The sequence below is a fragment of the Nerophis lumbriciformis genome, linkage group LG03 (genome assembly GCF_033978685.3).
Source record: "Nerophis lumbriciformis linkage group LG03, RoL_Nlum_v2.1, whole genome shotgun sequence".
NCBI classification, from domain to species: Eukaryota; Metazoa; Chordata; class Actinopteri; order Syngnathiformes; family Syngnathidae; genus Nerophis; species Nerophis lumbriciformis.
The window spans coordinates 58229475-58241780 of record NC_084550.2 but is presented as its reverse complement, the minus strand read 5'-3'; the positions used below and the strand labels follow the sequence as shown (position 1 = coordinate 58241780).

General features: G+C 45.3%; 7 non-coding genes across 7 annotated transcripts; 3 read left to right on the top strand and 4 right to left on the bottom strand.

Annotated features, from left to right (window-relative positions):
- Window positions 1–2482: 2482 nt before the first annotated feature.
- trnal-aag (transfer RNA leucine (anticodon AAG)) lies at window positions 2483–2564 on the bottom strand. The gene has a single exon. It is a non-coding gene; the product is annotated as a tRNA-Leu (tRNA).
- A 139-nt stretch (window positions 2565–2703) lies between these two features.
- Window positions 2704–2775, top strand: trnad-guc (transfer RNA aspartic acid (anticodon GUC)). Its single transcript has one exon. It is a non-coding gene; the product is annotated as a tRNA-Asp (tRNA).
- A 3181-nt stretch (window positions 2776–5956) lies between these two features.
- trnal-aag (transfer RNA leucine (anticodon AAG)) lies at window positions 5957–6038 on the bottom strand. Its single transcript has one exon. It is a non-coding gene; the product is annotated as a tRNA-Leu (tRNA).
- Window positions 6039–7139: 1101 nt separating this feature from the next.
- trnad-guc (transfer RNA aspartic acid (anticodon GUC)) lies at window positions 7140–7211 on the top strand. The gene has a single exon. It is a non-coding gene; the product is annotated as a tRNA-Asp (tRNA).
- Window positions 7212–8618: 1407 nt separating this feature from the next.
- trnal-aag (transfer RNA leucine (anticodon AAG)) lies at window positions 8619–8700 on the bottom strand. Its single transcript has one exon. It is a non-coding gene; the product is annotated as a tRNA-Leu (tRNA).
- A 139-nt stretch (window positions 8701–8839) lies between these two features.
- trnad-guc (transfer RNA aspartic acid (anticodon GUC)) lies at window positions 8840–8911 on the top strand. Its single transcript has one exon. It is a non-coding gene; the product is annotated as a tRNA-Asp (tRNA).
- Window positions 8912–12030: 3119 nt separating this feature from the next.
- trnae-uuc (transfer RNA glutamic acid (anticodon UUC)) lies at window positions 12031–12102 on the bottom strand. Its single transcript has one exon. It is a non-coding gene; the product is annotated as a tRNA-Glu (tRNA).
- Window positions 12103–12306: the final 204 nt, after the last annotated feature.

The following is a 12306-nucleotide window of genomic DNA, read 5'->3' as shown; positions in this document are numbered from 1 at the left end:
AATCGCAATGCTTTGATTGTTGCATGACAGGCAAAAGCCACGAACATTGGCTTGTCCCTTTGAAAAGGCTGTGAGCTTTCCTCGTTAGTATAGTGGACAGTATCTCCGCCTGTCACGCGGAAGAACAGGGTTCGATTCCCTGACGGGGAGATGGTTCAGGTGTCTCTTATTTTCATCAGTTATCTTGTTGAAATTGGAGAAGTGACCACGGTATCCCTCCCTCAATGTTGTGATGTGTGGACTTGGCGTTAATGCACAGCCCTACAGAAATCAGACACAGTATTTTACAAACGTTTGTTGCAACCCTCGAAATTAGGATGCATAACAAGTCTTCAAAAAGGGAAAATTCAATAGGCCAAGCCCTGTATGGTCTTATTTACTACAACGCAACTAATCACCTATGAGCAATTCCTGACCACAGTTTAATTACAGTCTTCCACCTCAAGAACACATATACCAATGGTTAGCCTAAAGTCAGTTGGTACAGAAAACAGCTTCAATACAACCACAGACAGTCTATCTTGGTCACCTTCAAATATCATATTGAGAGGGTTAAAGCTAAGGTTGGAGTTGGGAACAGCATCCTAAAAAACTGGCCGATACCAGCTGGGGAACAGATTCTGCCACTATCCGAGAAACTGAACTCGCCTTATGATTCAATACAGCCAAAAGTGCTTCATGTCATGTTGCCGAGATCGACCCTGTCCTAAACACTGTTTGCAAGGCTTTAAACGGATGCTTGAAATCCATTGGAACTGACGGTGGAAGCGGCGAATCCTAGCCACTAGACTACCAGGGAGCTGATCTTACCTCAGACACTTGTCTCCTGCATGGTTTCTTGACAAATAGGTGAAGCACCCATTGCATTTGTGTACCATGTCAGAAATGCGAATTGTATTCTTTGAACCAGGGAATGTTCGTGTCATAGGCGACAGTGAAGTGATAACCACTACATAATGGAAAGTGCTGCATGAATTTGGACTTGGACGTTGAAACATTATACAAGTCTAACAAGAGCAAACAGACTTTCTTTCCTCATGTCTTCTATTGTCTTCTTGGTGTAGTCCGTGTTGAGGTTAATGTTGTTGTTTCTACACAATGTCACCAGACAGGCCAACTCCCTCCTGCAAGTGGCTCCGTGTCGGCCAGTGAGACATCCTATTACTGCGGTGTGATCCAAATACAGAAACAGATAAAAGTGGCCAGAATGTCTTAAGTAGGGGCGGAGATCTTCAAACGACATGTTGATAAACATACACACACGTCCACCTTTTAGCTTTACCGGAGGCTGCTGCGGGGCCTTAAAACTGTGCTGGTTGTGTTTTTAATTATTGCATACCTGGCGTGGAGAAGTCCAAAGCCAACGTGTTTGCCTTATTTTTGCAAGCTTTCCAAAGCTTTTCCAAATTAGGCCTCAGTCAGGGAAGATACAAGTGTGTTACCAGCAAAAATGGCAGTGGTGTGATTTGAACCCACGCCTCCCGAGAGACTGGAGCCTTAATACAGCGCCTTAGACCGCTCGGCCACACTACCCTGTATACGTGTTTTTAACTGATCATTTTGTCGGCATTATGAGATGGCAGAAAGATGAAATCGCAATGCTTTGGTTGTGGCATGGCAGGCAAAAGCCACGAACGCTGGCTTGTCCCTTGGAAAGGGCTGTGCAAAGCAGTCCTCATTAGTATAGTGGACAGTATCTCCGCCTGTCATGCGGAAGACCAGGGTTTGATTCCCTGACGGGGAGATGGTTCAGGTGTTTCTTATTTTCATCAGCTATTATCTTGTTCAAATTGGAGAAGTGACCACAGTATCCCTCCCTCAATGTTGTGATGTATGGACTCGGCGTTAATGCACAGCCCTACAGAAATCAAACACAGTATTTTAATATTGTTTGTTGCACCCCTCGAAATTAGGATGCATAACAAGTCTTCAAAAAGGGAAAATTGTTTGTCAGAGTCAGTGTGTCAAATTAAAGGTTAGGGACGCAGCAGGCGACGAGCTCGACATAGCATCACAAAAATCAACCTTTGTAGAATTAGAAAAGTCCTTACGCCAAGCCCTGTATGGACTTGTTTACTACAACGCAACTAATCAGCTCGTAGGGTTTAACGTTTTTTCCCTGACTGGGAATTGAACGCGGGCCGCGGCAGTGAAAGCGCTGAATCCTAGCCACTAGACCATCTTACCTCAGACACTTGTTTCCGGTATGGTTTCTTGACAAATAGGTGAAGCACCCATTGCATTCGTGTACCATGTCAGAAATGCGATTTGTATTCTTTGAACCAGGGGAACTCTTATGTGAAGTGAAGTGATAAACACTACACAATGGAAAGTGCTGCATGAATTTGGACTTGGACGTTGAAACATTATACAAGTCTAACAAGAGCAAACAGACTTTCCTTCCTCATGTCTTCTATTGTCTTCTTGGCCCAGGGTCTTATCGCCTCACTCAGGGAAGATACAAGTGTGCTACCAACAAAAATGGCAGTGGTGGGATTTGAACCCACGCCTCCCGAGAGACTGGAGCCTTAATCCAGCGCCTTAGACCGCTCGGCCACACTACCCTGTACAAGTGCTTTTAACGGATCAATTTGTCGGAATTATGAGATGGCAGAAAGATGAAATCGCAATGCTTTGATTGTCGCATGGCAGGCAAAAGCCACGAACGTTGGCTTGTCCCTTGGAAAGGGCTGTGCAAAGCAGTCCTCGTTAGTATAGTGGACAGTATCTCCGCCTGTCACGCGGAAGACCAGGGTTCGATTCCCTGACGGGGAGATGGTTCAGGTGTCTCTTATTTTCATCAGTTATTACCTTGTTCAAATTGGAGAAGTGACCACAGTATCCCTCCCTCAATGTTGTGATGTGTGGACTCGAGTCATGAATTTGATGACTTTAGACTCGACTTGACAAAATGTAAAAAGACTTGCAACTTGACTTAGACTTTAACATCAATGACTTGTGACTTCACTTGGACTTGAGCCTTTTGAATTGACATGACTTGACATGACTTGCTACTTTCCCCAAAACCCAAAGATGAAAAAGTTATTCGGGAGCGCTCCGTATTTTTCATTGTGTACTTGTCTAGCTATCAGCGTTGCGTGTGTCAGCTGGTGTGCTCTCAGTACAACAGCCAATCATATTAGATCTACTTTGTTTTCCTCACACAGCATTCATCCAATCAAATTGCAGGACAACCAACGAAGAAGACATGTCCAAACCACACGCCAGTGAACAAAAAATGATACCTAAAATAATTTAGTTTGGGTATAAAAATTACGAGGTGGTCAACACAAAACGGTTTGCAGTATGCAACACATGCGGTTCGAAAATTACTGATGGAGAGGCAACAACTTCCAACTTCGTCCGGCATTTGAAGTTGCACAAAGAACGGTAAGTTTTGAATGTAAGATAACGTTTATTGGCTAAGCAACGTGACTTTTATTTGCTGTGTAGTTAAATCAGTGAGGCTGTAAACTCACTGCTAACGTTATAACGTTATTGCAAACACGGGAATCTGTTGCAGTTCACTACCTTATTCATACTTTTTGTTCAGTGATTTTTTTTAAGCAGGGTTACGTTAGTCAATATATCACACGTAACGTTAGACGGCGGTCAGCAGCACCGCGTATTTTAGCCACCTAAAAAAAGACAAAAATAGTAAAATAAAGGTCAGTTAAAATGTATACTACATTATGAATATGTGTACCGTTTTAGCTAGCTTTCTGACATACTGTTGGTTGTTTACCTCAGTGGTCCCCAACCACCGGGCCGTGGCCCGGTACTGGTCCGTGGATCGATTGGTATCGGGCCGCACAAGAAATATATATATATATATATTTTTTTTTTTTTCTTTTTTTAATTAAATCAACATAAAAAACACAAGATACACTTACAAGTAGTGCACCAACCCAAAAAAACTCTCTCCCCCCTTTTGTTCTGGGCATTGAACATGAAGACTCTTCCTTCACTGTTCCGAGTGGCCATGAGAGTCTTGGCAGTGCCTACCTCCAGTGCTCCAGTGGAGCGAGTTTTCAGCCATGGTGGCATCATACTACGCCCCCATCGTGCACAAATGACTGACAGACTCTTGGCTAATTTGGTCTTTTGCAAATGCAATGCAGCATAGGGCCCTGACATATAAAAAGTACAACTTTTTTGTTATGTTCACGTATATGTCATGTTTTTTCAATGTTAACACTTTTGTACAAATAAGTACATTTGCACTTTATTTTTTAGTGTGTTTGTTCTGTAAAGGAATGAGTTAATGTTTAAAATGACTGGTTAATAGTGCTATTATAAAGTGCAATGTCAGCACAATTTTCTTTCCTGCAATTTAAAATGCACTTGTTTTAATAAATAAATACAGTGTTTGAAAAGCATACACAATCTGTGTTAATATATTAGTCTGTGGTTAAAAGGACTTGAAAGGACTCGAAACTCAAAATGCAGGACTTAGGACTTGACTTGAGACTTTCCAGTCTTGACTTTGGACTTGACTCGGGGCTTGCCTGTCTTGACTCGGGACTTGACTCGGACTTTAGGGGAAAGACTTGAGACTTACTTGTGACTTGCAAAACAATGACTTGGTCCCACCTCTGTGTGGACTTGGCGTTAATCCACAGCCCTATAGAAATCAGACACAGTATTTTACAACGTTTGTTGCAACCCTCGAAATTAGGATGCATAACAAGTCTTCAAAAAGGGAAAATTCGTTAGGCCAAGCCCTGTATGGTCTTATTTACTACAACGCAACTAATCACCTATGAGCAATTCCTGACAACAGTTTAATTACAGTCTTCCACCTCAAGAACACATATACCAATCGTTAACCTAAAGTCACTTGGTACAGAAAACAGCTTCAATACAACCACAGACAGTCTATCTTGGTCACCTTCAAATATCATATTGAGAGGGTTAAAGCTAAGGTTGGAGTTGGGAACAGCATCCTAAAAAACTGGCCGATACCAGCTGGGGAACAGATTCTGCCACTATCCGAGAAACTGAACTCGCATTATGATTCAATCAAAAGTGCTTCATGTCATGTTGCAGTCAAGTTGCCAAAATCGACCCTGTCCTAAACACTGTTTGCAAGGCTTTAACTGGATGCTTGAAATCTATTAGAACCGACAATCTCTATCTGCTGTCAGGCATTGATCCTCCCTATATCAGACGTCAGAAGAAAAGCTCAAACAAGAAACAGACCCTCGTCTCGCTCTGTTTGACGATGAACCAGCAAAGAAGAGATTAAAATCAAGGCAAAACTTCCTACATTCAGTATAAGCCATGCTTGACTGCCATCACAGCAACAGGTTGGCCCTCTGCTCTAGCCGCCGGGAGAAAGCCTCACACAAATCCTCTCTCTGCCTAAGCAAATTTATTCTGCCCGGCTCCAGAGAAGTGTGGCCTTTTTGGTCCTGGCCTTGGCCTAAATCGCCCAAGATCTGAGAAAAGGATCTTTGCAAGGTATCCATGAACAAAAGAGGGTATGAGGATAGTTCTACAGCATGTTAGTATGGAGGAGTACAGACGATGAGTCATTTGTTAGTCTGCTCTCTCCTGCCTGTGTAATGCAACCAACAAAATCTGGAAGCTGTCAGTGACTAGGCTGGTTGTGTGTGGAGCGCCGGACCCTAACACCTGGGAGCTGATCTACCGCAGACACTTGTCTCCTGCATGGTTTCTTGACAAATAGGTGAAGCACCCATTGCATTCGTGCACCATGTCAGAAATGCAAATTGTATATTTTGAACCAGGGAATTTTCGTGTCTTAGGGGAAAGTGAAGTGATAAACACTACATAATGGAAAGTGCTGCATGAATTTGGACTTGGACGTTGAAACATTATACAAGTCTAACAAGAGCAAACAGACTTTCCTTCCTCATGTCTTCTATTGTCTTCTTGGCCCAGGGTCTTATCGCCTCAGTCAGGGAAGATACAAGTGTACTACCAACAAAAATGGCAGTGGTGGGATTTGAACCCACGCCTCCCAAGAGACTGGAGGCTTAATCCAGCGCCTTAGACCACTCGGCCACACTACCCTGAAAGAGTGCTTTTAACGCATCAATTTGATGGCATTACGTGATGGCAGAAAGATGAAATCGCAATGCTTTGGTTGTGGCATGACAGGCAAAAGCCACGAACATTGGCTTGATCCTTGGAAAGGGCTGAGCAAAGCAGTCCTCGTTAGTATAGTGGACAGTATCTCCTCCTGTCACGCGAAAGACCAGGGTTCGATTCCCTGACGGGGAGATGGTTCAGGTGTCTCTTATTTTTATCAGTTATTATCTTGTTGAAAATGGAGAAGTGACCACGGTATCCCTCCCTCAATGTTGTGATGTGTGGACTTGGCGTTAATGCACAGCCCTACAGAAATCAGACACAGTATTTTACAAACGTTTGTTGCAACCCTCGAAATTAGGATGCATAACAAGTCTTCAAAAAGGGAAAATTCGTTAGGCCAAGCCTTGTATGGTCTTGTTTACTACAACGCAACTAATCACCTACGAGCAAACGCTCGTAGGGTTTAACAGTTTTTCCCTGACCAGGAATTGAACGCGGGCCGCGGCGGTGAAAGCGCCGAATCCTAGCCACTAGACCACCAGGGAGCTGATCTACCGCAGACACTTCTCTCCTGCATGGTTTCTTGACAAATAGGTGAAGCACCCATTGCATTCGTGTACCATGTCAGAAATGCAAATTGTATTCTTTGAACCAGGGAATTTTCGTGTCTTAGGGGACAGTGAAGTGATAAACACTACATAATGGAAAGTGCTGCATGAATTTGGACTTGGACGTCGAAACATTATACAAGTCTAACAAGAGCAAACAGATTTTCCTTCCTCATGTCTTCTATTGTCTTCTTGGCCCAGGGTCTTATCGCCTCACTCAGGGAAGATACAATTGTGCTACCAACAAAAATGGCAGTTGTGGGATTTGAACCCACGCTTCCCGAGAGACTGGAGCCTTAATCCAGCCCCTTAGACCGCTCGGCCACACTACCCTGTACAAGTGCTTTTAACGGATCAATTTGTCGGAATTATGAGATGGCAGAAAGATGAAATCGCAATGCTTTGGTTGTGGCATGACAGGCAAAAGCCACGAACGTTGGCTTGGCCCTTGGAAAGGGCTGTGCAAAGCAGTCCTCGTTAGTATAGTGGCCAGTATCTCCGCCTGTCACGCGGAAGACCAGGGTTCAATTCCCTGACGGGGAGATGGTTCAGGTGACTCTTAATTTCATCAGTTATAATCTTGTTGAAATTGGAGAAGTGACCACAGTATCCCTCCCTCAATGTTATGATGTGTGGACTCGGCGTTGCTGCACCGCCCTACAGAAATCAAACACAGTGTTTTAGTAATGTTTGTTGCACCCCTCGAAATTAGGATGCATAACAAGTCTTCAAAAAGGGGAAATTGTTTGTCAGAGTCAGTGTTTCAAATTAAAGGTTTGGAACGCAGCAGGTGACGATCTCGACATAGCATCACAAAAATCAACCTTTGTAGAATTAGAAAAGTCCTTAGGCTAAGCCCTGTATGGACTTGTTTACTACAACGCAACTAATCACCTACGAGCAAACCCTGACAACAGTTTAATTACAGCCTTCCACCTCAAGAACACATAAATCAATGGTTAGCCTAAAGTCCGTTGGTACAGAAAACAGCTTCAATACAACCACAGACAGTCTATCTTGGTCAACTTCAAATATCATATTGAGAGGGTTAAAGCTAAGGTTGGAGTTGGGAACAGCATCCTAAAAAACTGGCCCATACCAGCTGGGGAACAGATTCTGCCACTATCCGAGAAACTGAACTCGCCTTATGATTCAATACAGCCAAAAGTGCTTCATGTCATGTTGCCGAGATCGACCCTGTCCTAAACACTGTTTGCAAGGCTTTAACCGGATGCTTGAAATCCATTGGAACCGACGGTGGAAGCGCCGAATCCTAGCCACTAGACCACCAGGGAGCTGATCTTACCTCAGACACTTGTCTCCTGCATGGTTTCTTGACAAATAGGTGAAGCACCCATTGCATTCGTGTACCGTGTCAGAAATGCGAATTGTATTCTTTGAACCAGGGAATGTTCGTGTCTTAGGCGACAGTGAAGTGATAACCACTACATAATAGAAAGTGCTGCATGAATTTGGACTTGAACGTTGAAACATTATACAAGTCTAACAAGAGCAAACAGACTTTCCTTCCTCATGTCTTCTATTGTCTTCTTGGTGTAGTCCATGTTGATGTTAAGGTTGTTGTTTCTACACAATGTCACCAGACAGGCCAACTCCCTCCTGCAAGTGGCTCCGTGCCGGCCAGTGAGACATCCTATTACTGCGGTGTGATCCAAATACAGAAACAGATAAAAGTGGCCAGAATGTTTTAAGTAGGGGCGGAGATCTTCAAACGTCATGTTGATTAACATACACGCACGTCCAACGTTTAGCTTTAACGGAGACTGCTGCGGGGCCTTAAAACTGTGCTGGTTGTGCTTTTATTATTGCATACTTGGCGTGGAAAACTCCAAACCCAACTTGTTTGCCCTATTTTTGCAAGCTTTCCAAAGCAGGACCAGGGTCTTATCGCCTCAGTGAGGGAAGATAGAAGTGCGTTACCAGCAGAAATGGCAGTGGTGGGCTTTGAACCCACGCCTCTCGAGAGACTGGAGCCTTAATCCAGTTCCTTAGACCGCTCGGCCACACTACCCTTAATGAGTGTTTTTAACTGATCAGTTTGTCGGCATTATGAGATGGCAGAAAGATGAAATCGCAAAGTTTTGGTTGTCGCATGGCAGGCAAAAGCCACAAACGCTGGCTTGTCCCTTGGAAAGGGCAGTGCACAGCAGTCCTCGTTAGTATAGTGGACAGTATCTCCGCCTGTCACGCGGAAGACCAGGGTTCGATTCCCTGACGGGGAGATGGTTCAGGTGTCTATTATTTTCATCAGTTATTATCTTGTTGAAATTGGAGAAGTGACCACGGTCTCCCTCCCTCAATGTTGTGATGTGTGGACTTGGCGTTAATGCACAGCCCTACAGAAATCACACACAGTATTTTACAAACGTTTGTTGCAACCCTCAAAATTAGGATGCATAACAAGTCTTCAAAAAGGGAAAATTCGTTAGGCCAAGCCCTGTATGGTCTTATTTACTACAACGCAACTAATCACCTATGAGCAATTCCTGACAACAGTTTAATTATAGTCTTCCACCTCAAGAACACATATACCAATGGTTAGCCTAAAGTCGGTTGGTACAGAAAACAGCTTCAATACAACCACAGACAGTCTATCTTGGTCACCTTCAAATATCATATTGAGAGGGTTAAAGCTAAGGTTGGAGTTGGGAACAGCATCCTAAAAAACTGGCCGATACCAGCTGGGGAACAGATTCTGCCACTATCCGAGAAACTGAACTCGCCTTATGATTCAATCAAAAGTGCTTCATGTCATGTTGCAGTCAAGTTGCCGAAATCGACCCTGTCCTAAACACTGTTTGCAAGGCTTTAACTGGATGCTTGAAATCTATTAAAACCGACAATCCCTATCTGCTGTCAGGCATTGATCCTTCCTATATCAGACGTCAGAAGAAAAGCTCAAACAAGAAACAGACCCTTGTCTCGCTCTGTTTGACTAAGAACCAGCAAAGAAGACATTAAAAATCAAGGCAAAACTTCCTACATTCAGTATAAGCCTTGATTGACTGCCATCACAGCAACAGGTTGGCCCTCTGCTCTAGCCGCCGGGAGAAAGCCTCACACAAATCCTCTCTCTGCCTAAGCAAATTTATTGTGCCCGGCTCCAGAGAAGTGTGGCCTTTTTGGTCCTGGCCTTGGCCTAAATCGCCCAAGATCTGAGAAAAGGATCGTTGCAAGGTATCCATGAACAAAAGAGGGTTGAGGTTAAGGTTGTTGTTTCTACACAATGTCACCAGACAGGCCAACTCCCTCCTGCAAGTGGCTCCGTGCCGGCCAGTGAGACATCCTATTACTGCGGTGTGATCCAAATACAGAAACAGATAAAAGTGGCCAGAATGTTTTAAGTAGGGGCGGAGATCTTCAAACGACATGTTGATAAACATACACACACGTCCACCTTTTAGCTTTACCGGTGGCTGCTGCGGGGCCTTAAAACTGTGCTGGTTGTGTTTTTATTATTGCATACCTGGCGTGGAGAACTCTAAAGCCAACGTGTTTGCCCTATTTTTGCAAGTTTTCCAAAGCTTTCCAAATTAGGCCCAGGGTCTTATCGCCTCAGTCAGGGAAGAAACAAGTGTGTTACCAGCAAAAATGGCAGTGGTGGGATTTGAACCCACGCCTCCCGAGAGACTGGAGCCTTAATCCAGCGCCTTAGACTGCTCGGTAGAGATGCGCGGTTTGCGGGCACACCCGCGGAGTCCGCGGATCGGGCGGATGAAATTCAAAAAAATTAGATTTTATCCGCGGGTCGGGTCGGGCGGTTGAAAAAAAAAAAAAAAAAGATTCTAAATAGATTCAGGCGGGTGGCAGTTAAACCAATTCGGAAATATATATACATAGTTAAATGTTGTTACCCACATACGAAAAACGAGCAGGCACCTGCAGCATATGCCACAACAGAAGAAAAAAAAAAAAGAATAGATGGACACTTTTACGGAGCGGAGAAGGGACGCCTCGCCGGGGTCCGGGACCGAGGCCCCTTCCCCCGAAAGGGCCCCACCGGGAGCCGTAGCTGAGGCGATCCGCGAGAAGGGCCCGACGCACGTCCAGGGTCACCACCGCGCCCACCGCACCGACACCCCGCCTCGTCCGCCTTCGCCGCGGCCGGCGTCACGTGCAGCAGGTAAGCAGCTTACCTGCCCGCCACCCCCGTGGCCGGTGGCTCGTAACAGGGGTCACTCCGCGCGCTCCGCCCGCGCAGCTTACCTGCCCGCCACCCCCGTTGCCGGGGGCGCGTAACAGGGGTCACTCCTCGCGCAGTGCGCTCACGAAAGGGGTGGGGCTCACCCTGGTTGATATAGACAGCAGGACGGTGGCCATGGACGTCGGAACCCGCTAAGGAGTGTGTAACAACCCACCTGCCGAATCAACTAGCCCTGAAAATGGATGGCGCTGGAGCGTCGGGACCATACCCGGCCATCGCCGGCAGCGAGACGCGTTTGGAGGTGCGCTCAGCGCGGCTCCTATATGATTGCGCACTGGTGTGCGTCTGGGTCGTGACAGCGTGGCACGCGAATGTCTGTGCTGCATTGGATCAGTCTCCTTTCTTTAACAGGCAAAAGCTTTATAACCTCACTAATGCCTTGCATCGTCTATATTAGATATATAACAACGGGCGGGTGCGGGCGGATGCGGTTCTGATTAAATGTTAGGTCGGGTGGATGGCGGATGGTTGACAACTTTATGATGCGGTTGCGGATGAAATAATTGCGTATCCGCGCATCTCTACTGCTCGGCCACACTACCCTGAATGCGTATTTTTAACTGATCAGTTTGTCGGCATTATGAGATGGCAGAAAGATGAAATCGCAATGCTTTGGTTGTGGCATGACAGGCAAAAGCCACGAACGTTGGCTTGTACCTTGGAAAGGGCTGGGCAAAGCAGTCCTCGTTAGTATAGTGGGCAGTATCTCCGCCTGTCACGCGGAAGACCAGGGTTCGATTCCCTGACCGGGAGATGGTTCAGATGTCTCTTATTTTCATCAGTTATTATCTTGTTCAAATTGGAGAAGTGACCACAGTGTCCCTCCCTCAATGTTGTGATGTGTGGACTCGGCGTTAATGCACAGCCCTACAGAAATCAAACACAGTATTTTAATAATGTTTGTTGCACCCCTCGAAATTAGGATGCATGACAAGTCTTCAAAAAGGGAAAATTGTTTGTCATAGTCAGTGTGTCAAATTAAAGGTTAGGGACACAGCAGATGACGAGCTCGACATGGCATCACAAAAATCAACCTTTGTAGAATTAGCAAAGTCTTTAGGCCAAGCCCTGTATGGTCTTATTTACTACAACACAACTAATTACCTACGAGCAAACGCTTATAGGGTTGAACGGTTTTTCCCTGACCGGGAATCGAACCCGGGCCGCGGCTGTGAAAGCGCCGAATCCTAGCCACTAGACCACCAGGGAGCTGATCTTACTTCAGACACTTGTTTCCTGCATGGTTTCTTGACAAATAGGTGAAGCACCCATTGCATTAGTCTACCATGTCAGACATATGAATTATATTCTTTGAACCGGGGGAACTTTCGTGTGAAGTGAAGTGATAAACACTACACAATGGAAAGTGCTGCATGAATTTGGACTTGGACGTTGAAACATTATACAAGTCTA